Source organism: Prionailurus viverrinus, chromosome D2, assembly GCF_022837055.1.
Source record: "Prionailurus viverrinus isolate Anna chromosome D2, UM_Priviv_1.0, whole genome shotgun sequence".
Taxonomy (NCBI): Eukaryota; Metazoa; Chordata; class Mammalia; order Carnivora; family Felidae; genus Prionailurus; species Prionailurus viverrinus.
The window spans coordinates 20663228-20687240 of NC_062571.1; the positions used below are offsets into that span (position 1 = coordinate 20663228).

Consider the following 24013-nt stretch of genomic DNA (forward strand, 5'->3'; position numbering starts at 1 on the left):
ATAATTTATCTATTGATGTCCGTGGGGTGTTAAAATCCCCTACTATTATTGTATTACTATTGATTACTTCCTTTATGTTTGTTATTAACTGTTTTATGTATTTGGGTGCTTTCATATTGGATGCATTAATATTTACAATTGTCATATATTTTTGTTAGATTGTCCCCTTTATTATTATATAGTCTTGGTTTCTTGTTATAGTCTTTGTTTTAAAGTCTATTGTTCCTCGGGGCGCCTGGGTGGCTCAGTCGGTTGAGCGTCCGACTTCAGCTCAGGTCACGATCTTGCGGTCCGTGAGTTCGAGCCCCGCGTCAGGCTCTGGGCTGATGGCGGGCCCAGAGCCTGGAGCCTGCTTCCGATTCTGAGTCTCCCTCTCTCTCTGCCCCTCCCCCGTTCATGCTCTGTCTCTCTCTGTCTCAAAAATAAATAAATGTTAAAAAAAAAATTAAAGTCTATTGTTCCTGATATAAGTACTGCTACCCTGGCTTTCTTTTTACATTGATTTTCATGATCAATGTTTGTCTATCCCCTCACTTTCAGTTTGCAGGTGGATTTAGGTGTAAAATGTGTCTCTCATAGGCAACATATAGATAGGTCTTGTTTTTTACCCTTTCTGTCTTGTTTTTACCTATGTCTTTTGGTTGGAGCATTTCGTCCATTAACATTTGAGATAATTATTGATAGATATGTATTTACTATTTTTTTCCTCTTTCAGCTATTTCTTTTTAATTACAGTTTTGGTTCAATGGCAATCAATTTCACAACATGAGAAAGTACTATGAATCAAAGCAGAAATATGGAAATACAATATACAATCCAAAATAGATATACAGCATTCATGTAGGAAACAAAATGAAATTTTCATTGGCACAAATAGTAGCTTGGGATCTGTTGGGTATAGTTGTTCTGGTGTAGGTTCCTAAAGATAGGAAAAAATAGTATTGGTTATCATTGGTTATCAAGATTACTGTGACCATATTAGATATTAGAGCATCTTGGCATCAATATGTGACCATGTGAACAGAAGACCTTACAGTATCTATATAAAAAGCTTTATGTGCACTGAGACAGTTGTGAAAAGAGTTACTTTCCAGAATCAAGCCCATTTTAGGCTTAAGACCAAGTTTTAACTACCTAAAATTATTGACTAACAGAAAGTGTTCCAAATGTGGTTATTCTAATTCAGAATTAAAAAAAAAAGTATTTGCAAAAAGAGTATAAAAGTTTTTCTGAATTTAATGTAAGCCTCCAGTCTTTACTTTACAAATACTTGATTTACAATTTTGGCTGCTGCACATATTTTGCCTTTTTAATTTTAAGATTTGTCAATTTTACCTTCAAAACAGATCACTTTTTAAATTGTAAAAAGTATTCAACATAAGCAAAAATTAAAAAAGCATTTTTAAATTAGTTGAGGTCAATGTACTTCTACTCTTTGGAATCAGTTTAGCTAAATGAATCTGGCACTATTGTTGAATAGGAATAGGTGATGAGTATGTAAGCAAAATTTGGATTCCAACACATCATTGCCCTGGCACATGTAAATTACTATATAAAAAATCAAATGCAGTGTGAAATTCAAAGCCTCAGAGAAGAGAGTTCAGTTCCCAAGAAAGAATGATAGCTTAATAATATAAAACTTTATTTAGAGTAAATAGGCATTAAATTAATATGTTGAAACAATGCATTGAGGATTTGCTATAACACCTGGAAGTTCCTTCTAATGTGCATATAAATAAAATCATGGAAGCTTTTTGTATTACCTAACTGAGTTATGGTCTTAAAGATTTAATGAACCAAATGAAAACTGAATCTGTTTATATCCTATCCTTTAGATACAGGTAAGATAAAATTTATTCTCATTTTCAAGGTAGAATTTTGTATGTCCATACTTCTTAAGCCACATTTAAAGAAATCACCTCTTAACTAATCTTGGATGTTGTCTTCTTGTACATGAAATTCCAATAGATTTAGTAGATATTCATCATCTAGTCAACCCCTTCACATGTTCTTCAATGAAATTTGGAATCCTCAACATTTATTGAAATGTGGAGTTAGCAGATTCAATGAAGATCTGTTTTTTCCTTATCACACTGGATATCTGGACACCATTTGGATTGGGTTTAGAATATGGGGAGGTACAGATGTTTTTTTGGCCTGAGTCTCTTAGCAGTAGAGATGTAGAAGGAAGAATGAGATCACGAAGAGACTGGCTGTGGACTGCAGAGCACTGCCAGTTGCTGTGGACAGGCATTAGCTGGGAGCAGTTACTTGAAAGTGTTACAACAGTTGTTTGATTTGAATAAATCTATGTGGGTTGTACCAGTGCCAGAAGCAGCAACCCCAGTCTGAGGCTGGCCACCACCATTCTGCCCATGTCCACTCTGTCTGCATGGGTGTGTGGTTCACCTCATTGGATGCTGGGCAAAAAGAAAATTGTTGGCTCAGGGCAGGTGCAGAAAGGTTGTATTTATTGCCATTTATTAATTGTTTTGTGGTCATTTCTGAAGATTTTCTCTGATCCTTTCTTGTCTCTCTCTCTCATGGTTTGTTGGTTTTCTTTAGTGATGTATTTGCATTTCTTTCTCTTTATTTTTTTGCATATTTGTGGTTTTTGATTTGTGGTTACCATTAGGTTTGCATATAACATCTTCTGCATATAACAGTTGGTAAGAAATTGATGGTCGTTTAAAGTTTAAACCCATTCTTTACTCCTCTCCATGTTTTATGTATATAGTGTTATTTTACATCCTTTTTTGTGAGTTCTCCAACTGATTTTTTACAAAAATATTCATTTTTACTGCTTTTATGTTCCTTACCTTCATACTGTCACTTTTGGTCTTTCCTTTCCACTCAGAGTCCCCTTTCATATTTCTTGCAGGATTGGTTTAGTGGTAACAAACTCCTTTAGGGTTTGTTTGTCTGGCAACTCTTTATCTCTCCTTTTCTGAATGATAGCCTTGCTGGATAGAGTATTCTTGGCTGCAGATCTTTCCCATTCAGCACTTTGAATATATCATACCATTCCTTTATGGCTTGGAAAGTTTCTGCTGAAAAATCCTCTCATAGCCTTATGGGGTTTCCTTTGTATGCAATTGTCTTATTTTGTTTTGCTGCTTTTAATATTATCACTATATTTTGCCATTATGATTACAATATATCTTGGTGTGGACCTGTTTTTGTTGTTTTTGTTGGAGGTTATAGCCTCCTGGATCTGGGTATCTGTTTCCTCCCCCGGATTAGGGAAGTTTTCAGCTATTATTTCTTTAAATAAATGTTCTGCCCCCTTTTCTCTCTCTTCTTCTTCTGAGATTCCTGTAATATGAATGTTATTATGTTTGATGGAGTCATTGAATTCTCTAAGTCTATTCTCATTTTGCATAATTCTTTTTTTCTGTCTTCTGTTCAGTTGGATTACTTTCCATTACTCTGTCTTCTAGGTCATCAACTTGTTCCTCTGTTTCTTCCAGCCTGCTGTTCATTCTATTAAGCATGTTTCTCATTTTATTCATTGAGCCCTTTATCTCTGCTGTTATTTCTTATCTCTGTGTTACCTGCTAATAACTCACTCATGTCCTCCCATGTCCTCCACTCTTTTCTCCAATCTAGTGAGCATCCTTATGATCATTGCTTTAAATTCTTCATCAGGCATGTTACTTAAACCTGTTTTGCCATGGCCTTGTCATATTTTTCATTTGGTACAAATTCCTCTGTTTTTTCATTTTATCTCAGTCTCTGTATCCGTTTCTATGTGTAAGGAAAGTCTGCTATGTCTCCTGTTCTTGAGGGTAATGACTTATGAAGAAGTGGTCCTGTAGTGTCCTGCAGTGTAGTGCCCCCTTTCCTCAGGGCCTGGCACTTCTGAGAATGTCTCCACTGGGTGCTGCATAGGCTCTGCTGTTGTGTTATGGCTGCCTTCTCCTTCAGGCCAGTCATCTGCAGAGGCTCTCTTTCCCTGCTGTAGGTAATGTCTGGTCCCTGACCTGAATGTGACATATTTTAACTAGGTGTTGTCTGGTCTGCTTGTGCAATGAGACCTGTCCCTGCTGCCACTGGAACTGAGGCCTCCCAAAACTTCTGGGTAAGGAGACATAGTGTTGGCAGGCATTCAGGCCAGTCTTCTGGAGTAGGGGGCCTGCTGCACTGGGATTGAGGTAAATGTGACTGGAAAGGGCAGTTCTTCCAGAGCACAGGGGGCAGGGCTTGGTGTAAGCAAGTTAGGTAGTGAATGTAGGCATTGCACTGATTCCTACAGGTGACCCTGTGCTTATGCTGTGGAGCAGGGATGGAAATGGTGCCTGCCAGTTCCTTTGTACCCAGTGGGGCCTCTCCATGAATGCTGTCTCTGGAAGATGCTCCAAGATGAGTGACTAAGCTCCCACTGTGTGCCTTAGGTGTTCCTTAGATTGCTGTTTCCATACTGTATGTCTGTGGGATGTTTCCCCTGCTTTTTCTTCAAGAGCAACCCAACATCCTCCAAACTCTTCCAGGACCAAACATGCTCACTTTTAAAACTCCAGGCTTTAAGTACCATTGATGGCAAGAACTCATGAAATTTGGCTCCTCTAGCTTTTCAAGTAAATTGTTACGGGGATTCATTTTCCCTGTGTGGGTTCTCTGTCAGTCTGTCTCTTGTTCTTCTCCACAACCATGGCTCCCTCCCTACCATAGCAGCCATGATCTGTTTCTCTCCCAAGCCATGTCTCCACATTTCCTGCCTTCTTTGATGTGGCCTCTTCTCTACCTTTAGTTGTAGAGCTTGTTCTGTCAGTCTTTATATAGATTTCTGGAGGTATTTAGGATGACATGATAGTTATCTAGTTGTATTCATGGGATGAGGCAAGCCTAGGGTCTTTCTACTCCACCACCATCTTCCCCTTCCCAAGTTGTTTAAATTAATCATAGTCCTTCCCTTCTACTAAGTTACCGACCTACTCAAAGTCCAGCTAAAGTTTTCATCATCTTGGCTTTATTTTTTAACCTCATCCGATATTGGTGCTGTTATTTCATACTATCTGAATAATTCTTATGCCATGTTTTCTTCATATAAATTTGCTTTCTTTGATATACATCATATTAGGGTATTTTAAAAACCTTTATTGTGTTATTCTTACTATTTAATTAAATTTTTGTTTTCATATCCTGTGAATCAAATTTGCCTCCTCCTTTTGAATGACTGACTTTGATCTGATGGATTTTTCTAGAGAAATCTCTCCTTGACTAGTGTTTAGGGGATGGAAATGTGGTATATTAAAAAATAAAACCCTTCTTTTCCCAAAATTATGCAAAGCACAATCAACTCCATGTGTGTTCCTCCTTTCACTTTTATAATTAGATGCAAAAAATATTTAACATCCCATTGAGTCCTCCAGTTTAAATCAGTCCACATGATAAATTTCATTGGGGTGTTTAATTTGCCTTGCAATGGAAACCTTTATCTTTTCCCTGTGTCTTGATTATAGTTTAGTAAAATAAAAAAGAGGCCCTTTGAATAGATTTTGTGCAACATGGTGTCCTAACCAGGTCTATTAATAATTTGTCAGGTAAAGATCTTGTTTCTGTTTATCAAATAATATTTTGGAGACCATTAGGGCTAGACCTGTGCAGTAGTCATAAAGTCCTTCTCGAGTTCCAGCTAGGAGCATGCAGAAAATTGTTGTTGCTATAACTGCTCAAACATATGGCTAGGTTCAGGGGAATCTGCTAACTTCTTGTGTTGTGTCCAAAAGTTTCCAATTATCAACAAAAGATGGCATACCAGGCCAATTACTCCTGATATATTCCAGTCAAGGACTCCAAGTAATCACAGTTGTGTGGGTGTATGTGGTCTGAAATAACAGGAATCAGTGAAATTTTCAAGCATAAATACACTGTGGAGATCATTTACATATCACAACCAGACAAATGCATCCCACTGAGCTGAATGTGCTTTCGACAGGAAGCAGGAATTTTGGGCCACCTCCCAACCCCTGATTCACAGCCTTTGTAAACTATTTGAGATACATTTTGTTTCCAGTTTTGCAACAAACTTCTCCAACAGCTTATTTGCTTCATATGTCAACAAACTTGAGAAAAGTATTGCCTCTTATGTAAGATAATGAGAAATGTGAAAAGCTATTGTTAGGACCTGGTTACCCCCAAAACTTGGACAAAGATATTACAGACTGTGACATGGAAGCAGGCCTATCTTGATGAACTTTAGTATGCATCTTCAATTCCTAGATAACTCTTACACTCACTGGAATGAGCGGGCTGGAGATCTTTTCAAAAGTTGCTTATATTTAGTGACTCTATGAGCCAAAAAATAGCAAAGTAAGAAAGGGAAAAAGGACTTGGCGTAGCTTCAGGAAAATACATGCTGTCTGCTTTGAAGGCAAATCATCCCCAGAGATGAGGCTGCAGGGAGATCTCTGAAGGCAAATTCCTGACTGCCCAGGTTCTGTGGCCACAAACAGCATTGCCTTCATCTACTCATATCAGCAAAAACTACCAAACCTGTCAGTGAAAGTAGCCATAATTCAAGCTTGATCTTCCCCAAATGCAGCTCAGATCATGTCACTGAATTTCTATTGCTTCGTCATCATTTATAAAACCACATACAGAAATACCTGGGTGATTCAGTCCATTAAGTGTTGACTTCTGATTTTTGGCTCAGGTCATTTTCTCAGTTTTGAGATCAAGCCCTGCGTCAGTTTCCACACTGGGTGTGGAGCCTGCTTAAAATTCTCTCTCCCTTTCCCTCTGCCCCTCCCTCACTCAGGCACTTGCATGAGCTTCTCTCTTAAAAACAAAAACAAAAAACAAGTGCAAACTCCTCAGCATGGTTCTTAATGCACTTATAATAATTTTGCAATCTTCCATTAATCACAAAGATTTTAATAAAAACCAAGTTACTGGCTAATCCGTGAAATAGCTATAGTCTTTTCTGTTTTGTTGTCTTTGTTCATGTGGTACTATAAATATTATTGATAACAATACTGTTATTAACTGTAGCATTGAGTACTTGACTGTGTGTCAGGCACCATGTGATGACTTTCCATGCATTGTCTTATTTAATTCTTGTTACTAATTAGCTGCTTAAGACCATAGAAACTGCAAAAAACAAACAAACAAAAAACAAGACAAAACAAAAACAAAACAAAAAACAACCACAGAACTTCAAATGACAGAGTAAGGGCTTTGATTCTCTCATGTCACATATCTGACATAAGAGACCTCATTATACTGCATCTGAACTTTTGGAAATAATCATATCTCCAAGTGGGTTCATTTTCTCTGCATTTTTAAATAATCACTTAGCAATATTTCTGATTACCTACTCCACTATATGGTGAGCTGGTGGAGAGTGAGGATCACAACTGCGTTTTCTGTGTTCCACACAATACCATAGTAGGTATATAGTAGGTCTTCCATTTGTTCTAGGCAAAGCCCCTGATTAGCCAGGGAGCAGAACAGGATTCCAAAAAGCAAAGTGGATTAGACCAAAAGGAGGATTTGGTGAGGTTGATCTCTAGCATCCCAGCCTTCTTTCTTTTCTTCCTGCTGAGAGAAGGTTTCATTCTCCAGGGCACCACCAGAACTAAGAGACAGAGGATGTAAGGGTTCTATCAGGGCCAGGCATTTTGTGCTGGAGCTGGTTTGTACTAGCTCTTGAAGGTTAGTAATAAGTATGTTTTCTAAAACATGAAAGCTTTATATTGGATACATGGGAGTATTTGTACCATGGAAATTAGCAAACATTACAAGTCAGTGCTTCCTGTGCCCCTCCAATACATTAGGTTTGCCAATACACTAAGACCTGCCCCAAATTGAGAGAGACCCATGATCCCAATTGCCTTTTGTCTTTTCCCTGCTCCCTTTGACCCTCTTAACTTTTGGATCTACCATACTCTGCCTGGTGATATGAAGAATACCATGATTACAGCTATCTAGTTCCTCACTGAAGAAATAAGGGATAGAATAACATGAATAATTACTAAGTATCTCATCTGGTCTTTTATCTTCATTTGTTTTTAAATTGAAAATATGCATATTTCATATATGGAAGTACAGAAAAAAATGTAAGTGCCAAGAGGACAGAGACTTTACTTTTCGCTACTGCTACCTCCATGCTGCTTAAATGAAGTGTGAGCCATGTGATAAGTGTTAAACAATGAGTGAACAAGATTACACATAGAAAAATGACAAGAATATAATAAAATACTAATAATGCTTACCTCTGAATAATGTGTTCGTGGATCATTTTAATTTTCTTTTTTTCTTTTTGTTTTGGGTGGGGGCCTTATATATATTTTCACACATTGTCTTATAATGTGCATGTATTACATTGAAAGCCAAATAGAAATAAAAGAAAAAAACAACTGAACTTATGCAAAATGACAAACATTAACAAGAAGTCACAGAGACATGTCTTACTGGTATACTTAATTCCAGGAGAGTTTTGTGGGAAGACTTCTTGAACAAAGTGAGGCTTCTTGAACAAAGGAGGTTTAAAATCTCCTTCCCTAGAGTCATGTTAAGCTATCACAGGGGAAAAAACAGGTAAAATAGTTCCCACTATGGGCTGAATGGCATCTGATGATGCTATCCTTCCCAGGCATCAAAAATCCAAACTGATGGATTATTCAGTAAATTCTTCTATAGATTTACCAATTTTTCATTTGCTTCTTTACCGATTACTAAGAAATGTACATTAAAATCTCTCATTATTGATTTGTTGGGTTCTCTTTCAAAGTGCTTCATTCTGTGTAATTTTTCAAATCTATTTTCCAGATCACTAATTTTCTCTTCGTCTGTTTCTAAACCAATGTTTAAACTTCCCTATGAGGTTCATTTTTAATTATTAATTTTTTTATCTTTAAACATTTTATTTGTTTTTTTTTTCCACTGGCCTACCAATGGCCTACCAATGTTCATACCTTAAATACTGCTGTAAAGTTCTTTATGCTTAGTTTTATATTTGATATCTAGTAATTCCATTATCTTCTGTCTGTTTAGGGGTGATTCTGTAGAATATTCACATCATGACAATGATTATTTGTTTCCAAATAAGCTTAGAGACTTTTAAAATCCCTCTGGGGTATCTTTGAGGTCTGCCTTTAAGATTTTAAAAATTTAATTCAAGAAAGAAAAGGCTTTTGCTTCTCTTGGTGTTTCATGGCACCATCAACCTGAGAGTGCTTGAATAGTATGGGTTCTAACTCCAAACCTGTGTGAAGGTGGGCTCATTGTGAATTACAAATTATAAGGGGAATTTTTTTCTCTCATTTTGCTCCATATAAAACTAAGGATAAAACAGCACAGTATTCCCTCCAGTCATTCCTTTATTATTTTTCCCCATTATTCCATTATCTTCTAGGGGCTACTGAATTTATACAGTGGTCTATAATACAGCCTCCCACATTGCACTGGTTTCAGGATTTGTCTTTTGCCACTTGAGCATAAACCATTAAACCCAAATTGTTAGCTACTAGAGACTTGTAAATGAGCCTCTAGTACTTGCTTTCTTCTTTGGATTGTACTTTTTTGTTATTTTCTCTTCTTTCCTGCTAGTTCAGCCTTGAATTTAAAAATATGAATGTTATATTTTAGAAAAAATGTATTAGATGTTCTGTACCGGGATGGCTTCTCTGGAAGCCAGATTGCCTTAATGCCAAAAAATGGTTTCCTGTGTCTGGACAAGAACTTGCTACAATAATTAAGAGGAATCACTGTTCATTACCCTTCCCCTCCTCCACAAATTTTGTCCATCCTCATCCTGTCCTCAACCTCATCTCTTTCAAACAAAAATAATAAAATCTCACATTTATTTGAACATTTGCTTTGTGCCAGTATTGCTCTATGTTCTTCACATGATTTGTTTCATTTAGTTGCAAAGGTCCTGTGATATAGGTAAGATTTTAATCTTTATCTTAGAGGAGCCTCAGGTTCTGAGAGGTTAAGCTCATGTGCCCATAGAAGTCTGCATGCTTGCTCTCCAAACTATACTATCTGTCATGACTGACTGATGGGCAAACTAATGTGAAATTCCCAAGTAAGTGTTTTGAACTCGAATACGTTTAGGAAACACAGTTAATGAAAATTAAAGGGGTTTATTAGCAGAGGAATCTCAGAGACTTTAATATATTAAATATGCATTGTGAGTCTTTAAGGGAGTAAATTGCGTAGTTTTTGCTAAACTGTTTTGACCACACAACTCTATTTTCCAAGGGAACATCTCCAGCATCTGTAGGGCCATAGAAAACATCTTGGGAAATGTTGCCTTAAAATAGTGAAATGTATCCCGTTTCTTGAATCATCAAAAGTATACATTACCCTGTCTCTTTTCTTTAATCATCAAAAGTTTGGAAATTCCAGAGGAAGGTGAAAAATAGTCTTTAAGCTTTACAGTAATGATAATAATGATAATAATTCCAAAACAGGTCCCCACCTTGATCATTCTAATCATACAGATTTGTCTTCAAATGACTTTTCCAATATTTACAAGCAGACTCAGATGACTTACCACCAAGGGCATTCAAAAGGCTGTCATAGGGGCGCCTGGGTGGCTCAGTCGGTTAAGCGTCCGACTTCAGCTCAGGTCACAGTCTCGCTGTCCATGACTTCGAGCCCCGCGTCGGGCTCTGGGCTGATGGCTCAGAGCCTGGAGCCTGCTTCGGATTCTGTGTCTCCCTCTCTCTCTGCCCGTCCCCCGTTCATGCTCTGTCTCTCTCTGTCTCAAAAATAAATAAAAGTTAAAAAAAAATTTATCAAAAGGCTGTCATAGTCTATGGTTACTAAGGGGGATTCCCTCAGTAACTGAGGGAACTGACACAACTGGCACAACTGAAGCCTCAGGAAGACTTTAAATGGTAACCTTCACTAGGAGATACACATTCAATGATGCTAAAATCCCAAGCAGTCTCATCCAAAAATATACACAAAAATGTTAACAGTGAATATCACTGGGTGGTAGATTTATGAATAATTGTGTTTTTTCTTTTAATTTGTCTTGTTTAAAAGAATTTAACAATATTATGTATTATTTCTAGAATAAGAAAGGTATTTTTGAAAAAGGAATTTTACAACTACTTAAAAGTTCAAATAAGCTTTAAAAATTGAGGAATTTGATTCTCAGAGAGGAAAGGAACTATTTCAGTCACACAGTTTGTTAGAAGTCAAATTGGAATTCTTGACTCCTTGACTAGGCCCCTCCTCAGAATAGTATACATTACCCTAAAGTCACTGAGAGTGAGCCACCGTCAGGGCTTTCTTTCCTCAGGAAAGGAGTCCGCAAAAAAGGAGAAACATGGGTTGGTCTTCTGGGAAGTTGGGTCCCCCTCCTTCTCTGGACAAATGGGAAGGTTGTGCTGACAATTCTATGGATTCTCTTGCCTATGCTTCAGGATTTTCTGCTATTTTTCTCACTAGGGCAGTATTATGCAAGGAGGAGGAAGGACTCCCTATAATAGTGTGGGAGAATTCATCTCTCTCAAGGACACTATCCTGTAATACATGAAGCATTGTTGCTGCTGTTTTATTCCAACCTGTTTATTGCTATTGAACCCCCCAGAAGACAAGGAGAAAGAATATCCCTTGGCTTCCCCTCTAGGGAAGAATGACTAGAACCACCTAATGAGAAAGTTTGGGAAATCTTTGCTGAGGTTGTCAGATTGGGAGGTCTGTGGTGATTCTGGAATTCATTTTACAGAATAGACAATGAAGTAATTGATTCACTGTTTTTAATTAAAATTGCATCTTTGTGGTTTTTCTTGTAGAAATAAGAGCTCAGAAGGATGATGGTATAACATTGGAGAAAGGGTGTTGGAACCTCACTCACCTGTATTTGCCTTCCTGTACAACTTGAGCAGAAGTTGGAAAGTGGAGGACTGGAACAAGCAACCTTTCTCACAGTGACATAGAATTGGAAAAAGCACTCAGAAAGGCTTGGTATCAACATCTTAATTTTTATTGGGGAAACAGATTTTACAGATGGGGAAATGTTAAGTATTTAAATGTTTATTGAGCATCTGGTATATACTAGATACTGTGCTAAGCATTGAAGGTACAGCAGAAAACAATGTAGTTGAGTCCCTTCCTTCTGCAATTTAGAGCCCCAGAGAGGTGAAATGACAAAACAAACCCTGAACCAGAATCCATATCTCTTAGGTCCCAATTGATTATCTTTCTTACATTTTCCATCTAATATGCTTTAGGAACCTAAGATTTTCTTTATGATTTTGGGCAACTCACTAAACAAGTAGGCTTCAGTTTTATAAATACATAAAAAGAAACTTGTATGTTTCCTTGTTCACTTATTTATTTACCAAATATTTACTGAGAACTCTCTGTATCCCAGGCATAAAGCCCACTGAATTCACAGAATAGAACCTTTTTTACTTAGAGCAAATTTACATATGTCAGCAATGCTTTCCAAATAGTAATGAACAGGTAGCTGGAAATTCCATGGTTAGCTGTATTTCCTTTAATAGGATTCAAAGTTGGCTTACTCTCCCAGGTACCCAAATCCCAACCTGGGTTTCTTCTCCCCTTTTTCCTTCCCTCTCTCTTTCTTTTTTCTAACCATCTGCCAATTTCCTCTTCCTTCCTTCCTTCCTTCCTTCCTTCCCTCCCTCTTCTTTTTATCCATCATATTTCCATCTGAAGTATAAACATTAACACCAGTGAATTGATTTACAGTAAGAGATTTCAAAGTCATAAAGCCAAATACTTTCACTGGCGCAGTTAGTATATTCTTGCTTTGTAGCTGCTGTACATTGTAACTTTTATTTATTGTTCCTAAATAAAAACTTTTCCTGTTTCAAGATTGTATTTAACATATGGGACAAGAATACTGGATTATATTATATTCACCACTGTATCAGGAAAATGTGTTACTGGCATTAACCCCCAAATTGGCAAGGGCAAGAAGGATAAAAAGGGAAAATGCAAGATGACATGACTGATTTTTGACAAGGCCAGATAAAAAGGAAGAAAAAAGCACTGGTCTTTATCAAGGAAAAAAAAGTACTGGTCCTTATCAGGGCAAATAGTGTTATCTCCCAACATACACAAGAATTTCCAATATTAACTAACCTGTATCCTTCAAAATACATTTTCTCATAGCTGAAGAATCACATTCATGTTGGTAGCTGATTTATAAGGGCAAGAATGTGGTTTCTTGGATTATTGCCTCATTAGAATGGAGAAAGCATAGAAATAAGTGGTGCTTATCTTTTTGTTTTTGCAGTTAACTTGCATGTAAGTTTTTCTTCCAACTTTCAGGTTAATGAAAAGTACTTATTTGAAGTTAGCAAGTTTATGGGAATACTGCTAAACACTGCATAACAGCCCTTTCAGGCTCTTATTTCAATAAGTAAACAAGATGAACTTGCATATTCTTTTTGAAGGTTATTAATATATTAGAGACTGACCACCCCGTTGAGATGTTCCTCCCATTAATCTGGGAGCTTTCTTAGGCACTCTGCATTCATTCACTATTCATGGTGTGTGTGTGTGTGTGTGTGTGTGTGTATGTGTGTGTGTTACCTGGCACTGGAGGCTTTCAGCAAGTACAGTTTATGACTCTATGGTCTAATTGGTGGAAAGGGCAAATCCTGGCTGAAGAAACACAAAACTGGCTTACTTTCTTGGCAGGATCTTGATTCTGCCAGAACTTGTTTTTTCTTGGGCTGGAAGCATTCTCCTGAAGACCATGGGCATGTCATTAAGGCATTTTCGCATGGGTAGAAAAAAATGATAATTGTTCTAGTCCCATTCTATCCCAGAGTAGAAGGATCACAACCAGACAGTAGGCTGGGAAGAAAACTAATCTACAGAAAGGCCCACCTGATACTCCATTTCACTGTGTTTTTACTCTTTTACTTAATAATGTCTATATTTGTTTCCTCTTCTACAACACTTTGCAAATGCAAAGTTTTTTTTGCAGGGTGCCATAAGTTAAGTGCTTAGTATCTCTTAGTTATAATTACTATTATTTAACTACTAATGCCACTACACCATAATGATACTACTGCCAGTATTTCTATAATTACTACATTAGGTCATCACGGTATTGCATTTGTACACTTAACAACTACAATATTATTTCAAATGTCACAGAACTATGATGTTTAAGAAGTCTTTCTTTAAGTAACAGAAAACTCAATTCAAACGGGCTTACAAAAAACTTAGAAGAGTTCCATGACTAGTAATACAGTGAGCTAAAATAACCTGAAATCTTCCCACTATAGACCGAAAGAAATTCTGGATACATTTTTTTTCCAGGTTTCAAACTATAAATCCAATTAAAAATTAGTTTTGGACTATTCATATTATCTCTATTATCATGGATACGTATTTGTGGTTTTGAGGAATTGGTTCATTTCGTCTAAGTTGTCAAATTTTTGTCTGTAGAGTTGTTCAAAGTATCCCTTTTATCCTTTTACAGTCTGCAGGGTCTCTAGTGATATTTTCTTTTTCATTTCTGATATTTGTAATTTGTGTCTTCTTTTGTCTTTTGGTCAGTTTTGTTATAGGTTAATTTATATTTTCTTGACCTTTTTACACAACAAGATTTTGGTTGTTTTGACTTTATTGTTTTTTGTTTGTTTATTCTCAATTACATGGGCATCTGCTTTTATGTTTATGATTTCCTTCCTTCTGCTTAAGTTTATTTTGCTCTCCCTTTTCTAGTTTCTTAATGTTCTTTCTGTAAGGATTTGATGCTATAAGTTTCCTTTGCAGCACTGCTTTACTCATCACATAAATTTTGATATGTTGTATTTTATTCATTTTAAAATATTTTCTAATTTCTCTAGGGTGTTCTTTGATGTATGGATTTATCTAAAAGGGTATTCTTTAATTTCCAAGAGTTTGGAGATTTCTTATTATCGTTCTATTATTATTTATATTTTAATTCTATTATATCAGAGAACATACTTTATGTGATTTCAATTCTTTTAAATGTGTTAAGGTTTGCTTTATGACCCAGGATATGATCTGTCTTGATGAGTGTGCCATGTACACTTGAAAAGAATGTACATTCTGCTGTTGGTAGTGGAATGTTCTAAAAATTTCAATGAGATCCAGTTGGTTGATAGTGTTATTCTGTTCATCTACAATCTTGCTGATTTTCTATTAGTTCTGTCAATTACTGAGAGAGCAACTTAAGTCTCCAGATATAACTGTGGATCTTTGCTCTTTGTCTTTAATTCCCTCAGTTTCGCTTCATGCATTTTGAAGCTCTGTTAAAGGTAAAAACATATTTAGGATCGTTTTGCCTTCTTGGTGAAATGAAACTCTTATCATTATGTAATGCTCCCTTCATCTCTAATGAATTATTTTGCTCTGCAGTCTTCTTTGTTTGATATTAATATAACCACCTCAGCTTTCTTTGGCCAGAGTTTGCAAAGACTCTCTTCTTCTATCCTTTTTCTTTTAACCTACCATATCATTACATTTGAAATAAGTTTCTTAGAGACAGAATATAGTTTGATCATTTTTGTTGTTATTTTGACAATCTGACAATCTGTCTTTTTCTGATGATCTCTGTCTTTTAGCTAGTGTTTCTCAATTGAGGATGCTTTTGATACTTCCTTTATAGTTGTGACAACCAAAAAGTTCTCCAAATATTGCCAAATCTCTCTTTTTCTTTCTCTTAATCTCTCTCTGTGTCATTTATTTACTTATTTGCCAGATATCTCTTGATGGGAAACATTGCTGTCAGTTGAGTCATTGCCCTAGAGATTTCAACATGCACCCTACACTTGTTATAGTCTACTTTACTGGTACATTTCCTGAAGAATGTAAGAATTTGATAACTTGATTTTATTTGCCCTGTCTTACCTTTTGTGTTACTGTTGTCATATATTTTATGCTATATGTTCTACACTTCAAAAGACATTGTCGAAGCCCCTGGGTGGCTCAGTCGGTTAGGCATCAGACTCTTGATTTCTGCTCAGGTCATGATCTCACGGTTATGGGATTGAGCCCTACATCAGGCTCCATGCTGGGTGTGGAGCCTGTGTAAGATTATCTCTCTCTCTCCTCTCTCTCCCTCTCTGTCTGCCCCTTCCCCCCAGTTTCTCTTTCACACACAAATAAAATAAAACAAAAGACATTATCATTGTTGCTGAAAACAGTATTTTTATATTTATTCACATATGCTTTTTTAGTGCTTTTCTTTTCCTTCAAATTTCTGTTTCTAACCAAGAAAATTTTCCATTTAGATAAGGAATCCCTTAGAGTATTTACTTCAGTGGTGTGTTACTGGCAAAGGATTCTCTTTATTTATTTTTTATTTTTTTTCTGTATCAGAAAGATCCTTTATTTTCACTTCTATAACCATACACACTTTCTTCCCATCCATAACTCCTCCTTAATCTTTGGCAGCCCTCAATCTGTTCTGCATTTCTATAATTTTGCTATTTCAAGAATGTTATAATAATGGAAGCCTATACCAGGTAAATTTTGGGGATTGTTTTTTCTCATTCAACCTAATTTTCTCTGGAGATTCATCCAGGTTACTGGATGCACCAATAGTTCATAGTTCATTCCTTTTTATTGCTGAACAATATTCCATGGTATCCGCTGAGAGATATCTGCATTGTTTCCAGAGTCTCTTTATTTCTGCTGGAAGGAAATAATTTCACTAGCAATTCTGGTTCAGCAGTTTGTTTGTTTTTTCTGTCACCACTTTAAATGTCATTATATTGTCTTCTGACTTTGATGGTATGTCAGTTTGAGTTCCACAAAAATAAAAAATAATGATAGGATTAAAAATGCAACAGATGTATTTAGGGAAAATGCCTGTGAAAGATAAAATGAGAAAGGGAAGAGTAGAGTAAGGAGAACCTTCAGACAACCAGGAAGTTGTGGCATCCATGAAAGAAGAGAGGAAGGATTTGGTCAGAAGAAACTCAGACTATAGAACAGTTCTGAGAAATGCTTAGACAGGCCAGTGGAGATCTCCCAAGCCAAAGCTGTTAGAAAACTCTTTGACCTGGTTCTATTAACTGTGCTTATTCATTGGCTGGAAGCAGCCCAAAGGAAGTGTGATATGACATGAAGATTTCATTAGATCCAAAAGTGCAACAGCTGTCCATCAGATATGGTGCCTGCAACAGGATCTCTTGAAGGAAGGTCTAAATGGCACATTTCAATGGCCACCACATATAGTTTCATTTGAAAAGTTAGCTGTCAATCTTACGGTAGCTCTCCTTAATACAATGGGTATTTTTACTTCTGGCTTCTTTTAAGAATTTCTCATCTTTGTTTTGTAACAGTTTCTATAATGTGTCAGTTATGGTTTTCATTGTATTATCATGTTTGGGGATTGTTAAACTTCTTGGAAATGGTGGGTTTATGTCTTTCATCATTATTGGAAATTCTCAGTCCTACGTTTTCAAATAATGCTCCTGCTCCATTCTCTCTTCCTTTCTCTCCTTTTGGACCTCCATTATATGTATATTACAGTGTTTGAGTATGTCTCACATTTGGACATACTCTTGCTTTCCAGGTTAGTTTCTGTGGCTCAATTTGAATAGTTGTTATCAATCTTCCTTTGAATTCATTGATCCTCTCTTCTATGTCCAGTTTGTTCTTAAACCCATCCAATGAGTTCTTAAATACAGAAATTACATTTTTCAATTCTAAAATATCCTTTTGTTTTATTTTGTAGATTCTGATTCTTTGTTGAAATCTTTTAATATTTTCTGTGTGTTTCTTTGACAATACTTACTGTATTATACTTTTATTACAACTTCATTATCTCAATCATCTGTGGGTTTGTGTTTATTTTATTTTATTTTTTGATTATTGATTACCTTTCCTGTTTCTTTGAATGTATGGTACATTTTACTGTATGCTGGGTATTGTATATAAGAATTGTAGACACTTATGATGATATCTTCTACCAGAGAGAGATCCTTTATTTCTTTGTGAGGCCAGTGGGGCCAGGGGATAATTACCTCAACTCAATCATATATTGATTTGCAATGTTAGCAAGATTTCATACACCCCTGGTTTGTCTCTATTCTTTAGATACAATCTTTCCAGGCTTTTTATTGAGAGCTTGGAGTGTTTATGTCTTATCAGCCCTAAGAAGGGCTTTCCCTCTGAACTTTTAGTTCATCTAATTATCCATGGCTCTTTTATGTATTTAACATGTGTCTTTCCATTTGTCCATTTGTTTTTAGTTGTTGCAGCAAGAGCTTTGACCTTCTGTGACCTGCTATCCAGGAGCAAAAGTGTATTTAATCTGTTATTCTTACTAACAATATTGTATCAAAAAATCTTATACATACTCCATTACATACAAGTGCCAGTACAGTTATAAGATAAATTCTTAGATCAGAGATATGTGCATTTGTAATTTTGGTAGACATTGCAAAATTGTTCCTCTTGGAGATTGTACCAATTTACACTTACACCACCAATATATGAAAGTGTTTTTTTTTTTTTTTAAGTGGGTATTTCACAGCACCATTACCAATATGGTGTGTTAATTTTGCATGCTTGTAAGCACAGGAGTAACATGATCAGAGTTTTACATAAGAATGTTAATTCAGAGGGGTAGCTAGGTGGCTCAGTCAGTTAAGCATCCTACTCTTGATTTTGGCTCAGGTTATGATCTCACAGTTTGTGAGTTTGAGCCCCACATCGGGCTCCCTGCTGACAGTATGGAGCCTGCTTGGGATTCTCTCTTTCTCTCTCTCCCTTTCAAAATAAATAAGTAAACTTTAAGGAAAAAAGAATGTTAATTCAGTGACAATTTGATAGAAGGGTCAGAAAAGACAAAGGATAGAGTTTACTTCTCTCATAGTTTTCTTTCTGTTTCTAGTGACCTACTAAGTAAAAGCTAACTGTATCCATGCTTGAAAACATTCTCCAACTTTTCCTATCAGGCTTTTAAAAAAATTTTTAATTTTTAAAAAATTTTTACACTGGAATGTTGATGTCTCAAAGTCCTTTCATGGGCTCAGTACAGATGTTAGGAGATTTTTAATGGCTGCACTATAGTGCATCTGTTTTTCACACCAATCTCAGCTTCTGAGTCAGGAATGCCTAGTTTTGTGATTTAAGAATAGAAGGGACAGACATAGCTGTGATTTCTCCTTAGGACTCTAGCAGAGGAGACAATCTGGGGACAGTAAAGAATATGAAATGATGTCTTTGTTAAGAAGAAATCTGTTCCTGCCTCATTCTTGGCCCAAACAGCTGTAAGCCTGATAAAACAATATTGCATGTTAGTTTCAGGAATGTAACTCAGCCATTTCAGTGTTTCCTTTCTGAGTCTCTGTGGACTTCTAACCCTCACTTTAACAGTAAGGTTATATTATCCTCATTTTCTCCTGCCATCACTCGGCTGTTTTTCTTTCTCCTGGGTTCAGTGAGTCATTTCCTCAAGTCTTCCCTGGTTTGGCTTCAACAATTTAGGATAATCATCAAGAGCTGTCCTCTTTTCCCCTTCAGGCTTGAATTCCTCTGAATGTTAGAGACCCTTCACTTCCCAGGATCTGAGGTGGGTGGGCTCCACCTAAATCCTTCCTTAAATCTTAGTGTGTGTGCTAGAAAGTCCAACAGACAGATCATGACAGATCATGAGAAAAAGGCAACAAAATGAGCATTTCAGGGGAATATGAAGGTTGAGAGAGAGACAGAGACTGACTCATGCTTCATCCAAGTTGATATGAATGCACTATTAAAATATTTAAACTATTTGATGTTTCTTTCAGAATAACATGAAAACATTCAATCCTTTGTGAGAAACTTGATATGGCTTTCTATTCTGCCTTCCAAGTGTCTATATTCCTGTACCTGGTATAGTTGTTAAGCACTTTGGTCCTGAAGTGAGACAGCATTAAGGTTCAAATACTGACATTTCCACCTTCTAACTGTATGACCATTGGAAAGTTATTTGACTTACATGTATTTTTTTTTCCTTATCCAGAAAAATAGCGTAATAGTATTCATTGTCCAGGACTGGTGGAGTGATTAGATAAGGAAAATCGCATAAGAAGTGCTTAATCACTTGCAGCCATTGTTAGTATCATTCCTGTGGGAATTTAATTTATGCTTCACATTTGATCATGTTTTCCTGAGATGTTCACATGGTGTTTAATAAATAACTAGGTCCAGATAAGGTATCAATAAAGTACAGTCTACTGGCGAAGTCTGACCCACACCTTGTTTTTGTAAATAAAGTTTTATTGGAACAGCTATATCCATTTGTTTATATGTTGTCTATGGCTGTGTTTGGTGTATAATGGCAGAGTTGAGTAGATGTGACAAAGACTATATGACTCTCAATGCCAAAAATATTTAGTAGATGGCCCTTAATAGAAAAAAGTTTGCCATTCCCTGGTATAGAGAGTCATATTTTAAGTGTTTTAAAGTACATAAATAGTTTTGGACAAGTTTTGTAATTCTGTGTCTCAGTTTCTCTAACTGAAAAATGCATATATTAGATAAGATGTTTAGGATCTTTCTAGAAGTATTCAGTTATCATTGAACTCATAGAGTCTGGGAATTTCCAATTGGTTTGCTCTTTCTGGTGGGCTCTTCTATAAACTGTAAGAAGAGATACAGAGCAGAAAACAAATCCTCAGTAACTTAGATGTCAAATATTGTGGTAAATCATGAGTATCATTTATTCCAGAGAGACAGAGACAGCAGTTTTGTAAGACTTTAACTTTTTTCTCTGGCTAGGTGCATGAGATCTTAGTAATCACTGGACCTCTTCCTGGCTGACTTAACAATTTTCCTAATTCTTTGGCTTAAAAAAATCATTCTTTCTGTCTCCCCACTGCTTGCCCTCCATACCATTTCCTTTCCAGGTTGGCCCCTGCCTTTTTGTCTTCCTCCAGTGTGACTCCTTTCTTTCTCCAGTGTTTTTTCAGCTCTCTGTTCTCCACCCTTTCTTTCCTTCAAATGTGTTGGAGGTGGAGGCAGATTGCCAAGCCTCCCAGCCATCCTCAGGCAGGATAACTGTACTGCTTCCAGCTGAGCATCCAGCTGGTGGTGGTGGGGGAGCTGAATTTCAAGCAGTGAGGTAGGGGGTGGTGGTGGTGGGAGGAACACACCAGCAAGTTATATGAAAAGGAAAATGCCACCAACTGGTAATCTGTGTCCTTTGAAGTTTAGGGTTGAGAAGGCTGGGAGATGTTTCACAATTTCCAGTGGGTACCTATAGAAGAGCCTTGGACTATGATTCAGGAGTCTGTTTCAGCTCTGCATAAACTAAGTGTAGTGTCCTTGGGTTGGTCCTTTATCTTCCCTAAGCCTTGGTTCCTCTTTGTAAAATGAAAATAATTGTTTTTCTGCTTTTCTCACAGGGTTTTATGATGGTCACATGTATGTGAAAGAGTTTTTTTTTTTAATAAATTTTTGATTTATGTTTTTCCCATTTCAAAATTGCCTTGTGTTTATATGATAGATGAGCATCTATCATTCTATGGCACTCAGCAGCATCCACCTTCAACAGAACCCTGTTTCAGGAGAGTTGACCTACTACCATTTTGTATATAATCTTGTTGAAAGGGAAAATCTAGTTGGCTGTGCCCCAAAGACCCAGATTTTTCCTTCCATGCCTTCTGTGGCCAGAAGGTAGGCAGTGGCATCAGCTCAGCCCATGGAAGCCCTCTGCTGGGACTTTAACTTTTGAGTGTGTGAAACTGGTGATTGAGGAAGGGGTTGGCATTCTCTTGTCTGGGTACCAACATCCCTACCAGATTGTTGCACTACAAGAGTGATCCTATAATTCCTGCTTTCTAGCCCCTGAAGCTGAATTGGTTTTTGCCTATTTCCAAGACTGGTTCTCCAACTTTTCCATATTATTTTTAATGAATTTGCCATTGTTTGAGTTAGCCAAAATTTACCTCTGTTACCTATAATCAAAAATCCCACATGTCACACATTCAATGTGGAAAACCATTTATGGAATGCTTATTATGTATGGGGCCATGTCCTTAGGCCTCTGCTTACATTATTTAAATGAATCTTTATAAAAACATTAAGAGATAAGTATTATTATTTATAAATGACATGAGGAAACTGAGGCTCTGTGAAGCTGGAAAACCTACCCATATTTGTTTAAGGAGCCAGCGTTAGAACTGGATGTTGGAACCAAGGTTTGAACCAAGATGTCTTTGACTCCAAATATTTTAATCCTCATGCCATGTGAAAATGGTAAATAGTGGACATTTTATTTTGTAGCTTGTGTTTTGTGGTTAGCAATTTATTACAAACATCCATGTGTAGATAATATTCCTGAACATAAAATGGCCACCTGATAGTCCATTGCTTGAATAATCTATTCACTGGCATTTATCTAACCAAATTCATACTGATTGAATTATGAGATGCACTTAATGAATATCTTTAAAAATTACTTTTTGTACTTATGGTAAATTTTCTCCTTAAAATAAGTTCTTAGATGTGAAATTTCTGGGTTTAAATCTCCTGCATAATATTAAGGTTTTTGATACATATGGATGCATTGCCCACCAGAGAAATATTATCAACTTTTGTTCCCAAAAGGGTTTCTTAGATGGGAAAAGTGCTAAAAAGTGTAAAAGGCAGACTAATGAATGACACCTCTATTTAAAGAAAGCACAAAGTGCCTTTTAAAATTATATTTACTATAACAAAATAATGTAGAAATAAAAATAAGTATATAAGGGTCCAAAATTTGGGTACAACCTGAAATAAGATTAGTATTCAAAGTGTAAGCACCAGGTTCCTATATGGATCCTGGAAAAAAATTACTTTCATATTGAGGTTTTATTTTTAGGAGCCAAATCAAAGATGAAAGTAAAAGGATGATGATGATGATGATGATGGAGAAGGGGAGGAAAAAGAGGAAGATAATCCCAAAGTGCAAGTCTGGGGGGTCAAAGTAGCCGCTTACATTTACTTTATTTCTGAGAATTTGTCTCTGCATTCCTGTAGGACACAAAGGAAAGTGAAGTTTCTTTTTAGACTTTTGGTAGCCCCTGGGCCACCCAGATTTACATATTTAAGGCAATAAACAGTATTAACAAGTATGATTTGAAGGGAACAAAACACTTCTTTATATACAGTTCTTTTTGTTCTTCAATAAATGCACACTCTTTTGTTTGTTTGTTGTTTATTTGTTTGGTAAGAAAGCCTATGTGAAGGTGAAAATCTAACAAAAAAAATTTATTGCCAACCACGAAAACACTAGCTATAATTACTCATAAATTTTATTTCAGTCAGTTAGCAAGAGAATGAGAATGAGATATAGGACTGAATTATTTTCAAAGGGACAAGGGAGCTAGAAAAGTCAAAATTATCATGCTTGGAATCAGGATTACTTCTAAGAAGTTTTGGAGACATTTGAGAACCAAGGAGAGCTTGAGACTTCAGGGAGCCTGGAGTGAAGGTGTTAAGAGCCATTGATGGAAAGTGGGATGTGTAATAGGGATAAATGAAAATGAACCTAGCGCCACGTGATAGTGCTATATAGGTATGTCATAGAAAATGCCAATAATGCAGGAAGTGAGAGTCTCCCAAGAACTCAAACATTCTAAGGGGTGCCTGGGTGGCTCAGTTGGTCGGGCAACTGACTTCGGCTCAGGTCACAATCTTGTGGTCCATGAGTTCGGGTCTGTGCTGACAGCCTAGAGCCTGAAGCCTGCTTCAGATTCTGTGTCTCCCCCTCTCTCTCTGCCCCTCACCCACTCACACTCTGCCTCTTTCTCTCTCAAAAATAAACATTAAAAAAAATTTAAAAGAACTCAAACATTCACATACACGCACACGTGCACACATATACACATATGCACTACATTTCATTGTTTTCAAGACCCATTTGTTTTGCAGTTTAACATCTCTGAAACTGAGATGCATCTTCCAATCAATGGAGTATCATGGTTTAGTTGACAGCATCTTTTCCCTGATTATTGGTACGGAAAGAAATTGTGCATATTAAAATCGACAGTATCTTCAACTTGATGTGTGTGTAAGAGAAGAGAGAGAGAGAGAGGGAGAGAATGAATACTATCTCATCACA

General features: G+C 36.6%; 1 long non-coding RNA gene across 1 annotated transcript in view; it reads left to right on the forward strand.

Moving 5' to 3' along the window:
* LOC125148124 (uncharacterized) overlaps positions 1 to 24013 on the forward strand; it is a 69062-nt gene that overhangs the window by 9928 nt on the left and 35121 nt on the right. Inside the window, exon 4 of the long non-coding RNA XR_007145428.1 lies at positions 11757 to 11928. This is a non-coding gene — a long non-coding RNA (uncharacterized LOC125148124). The remainder of the gene's footprint in view (positions 1 to 11756; positions 11929 to 24013) is intronic.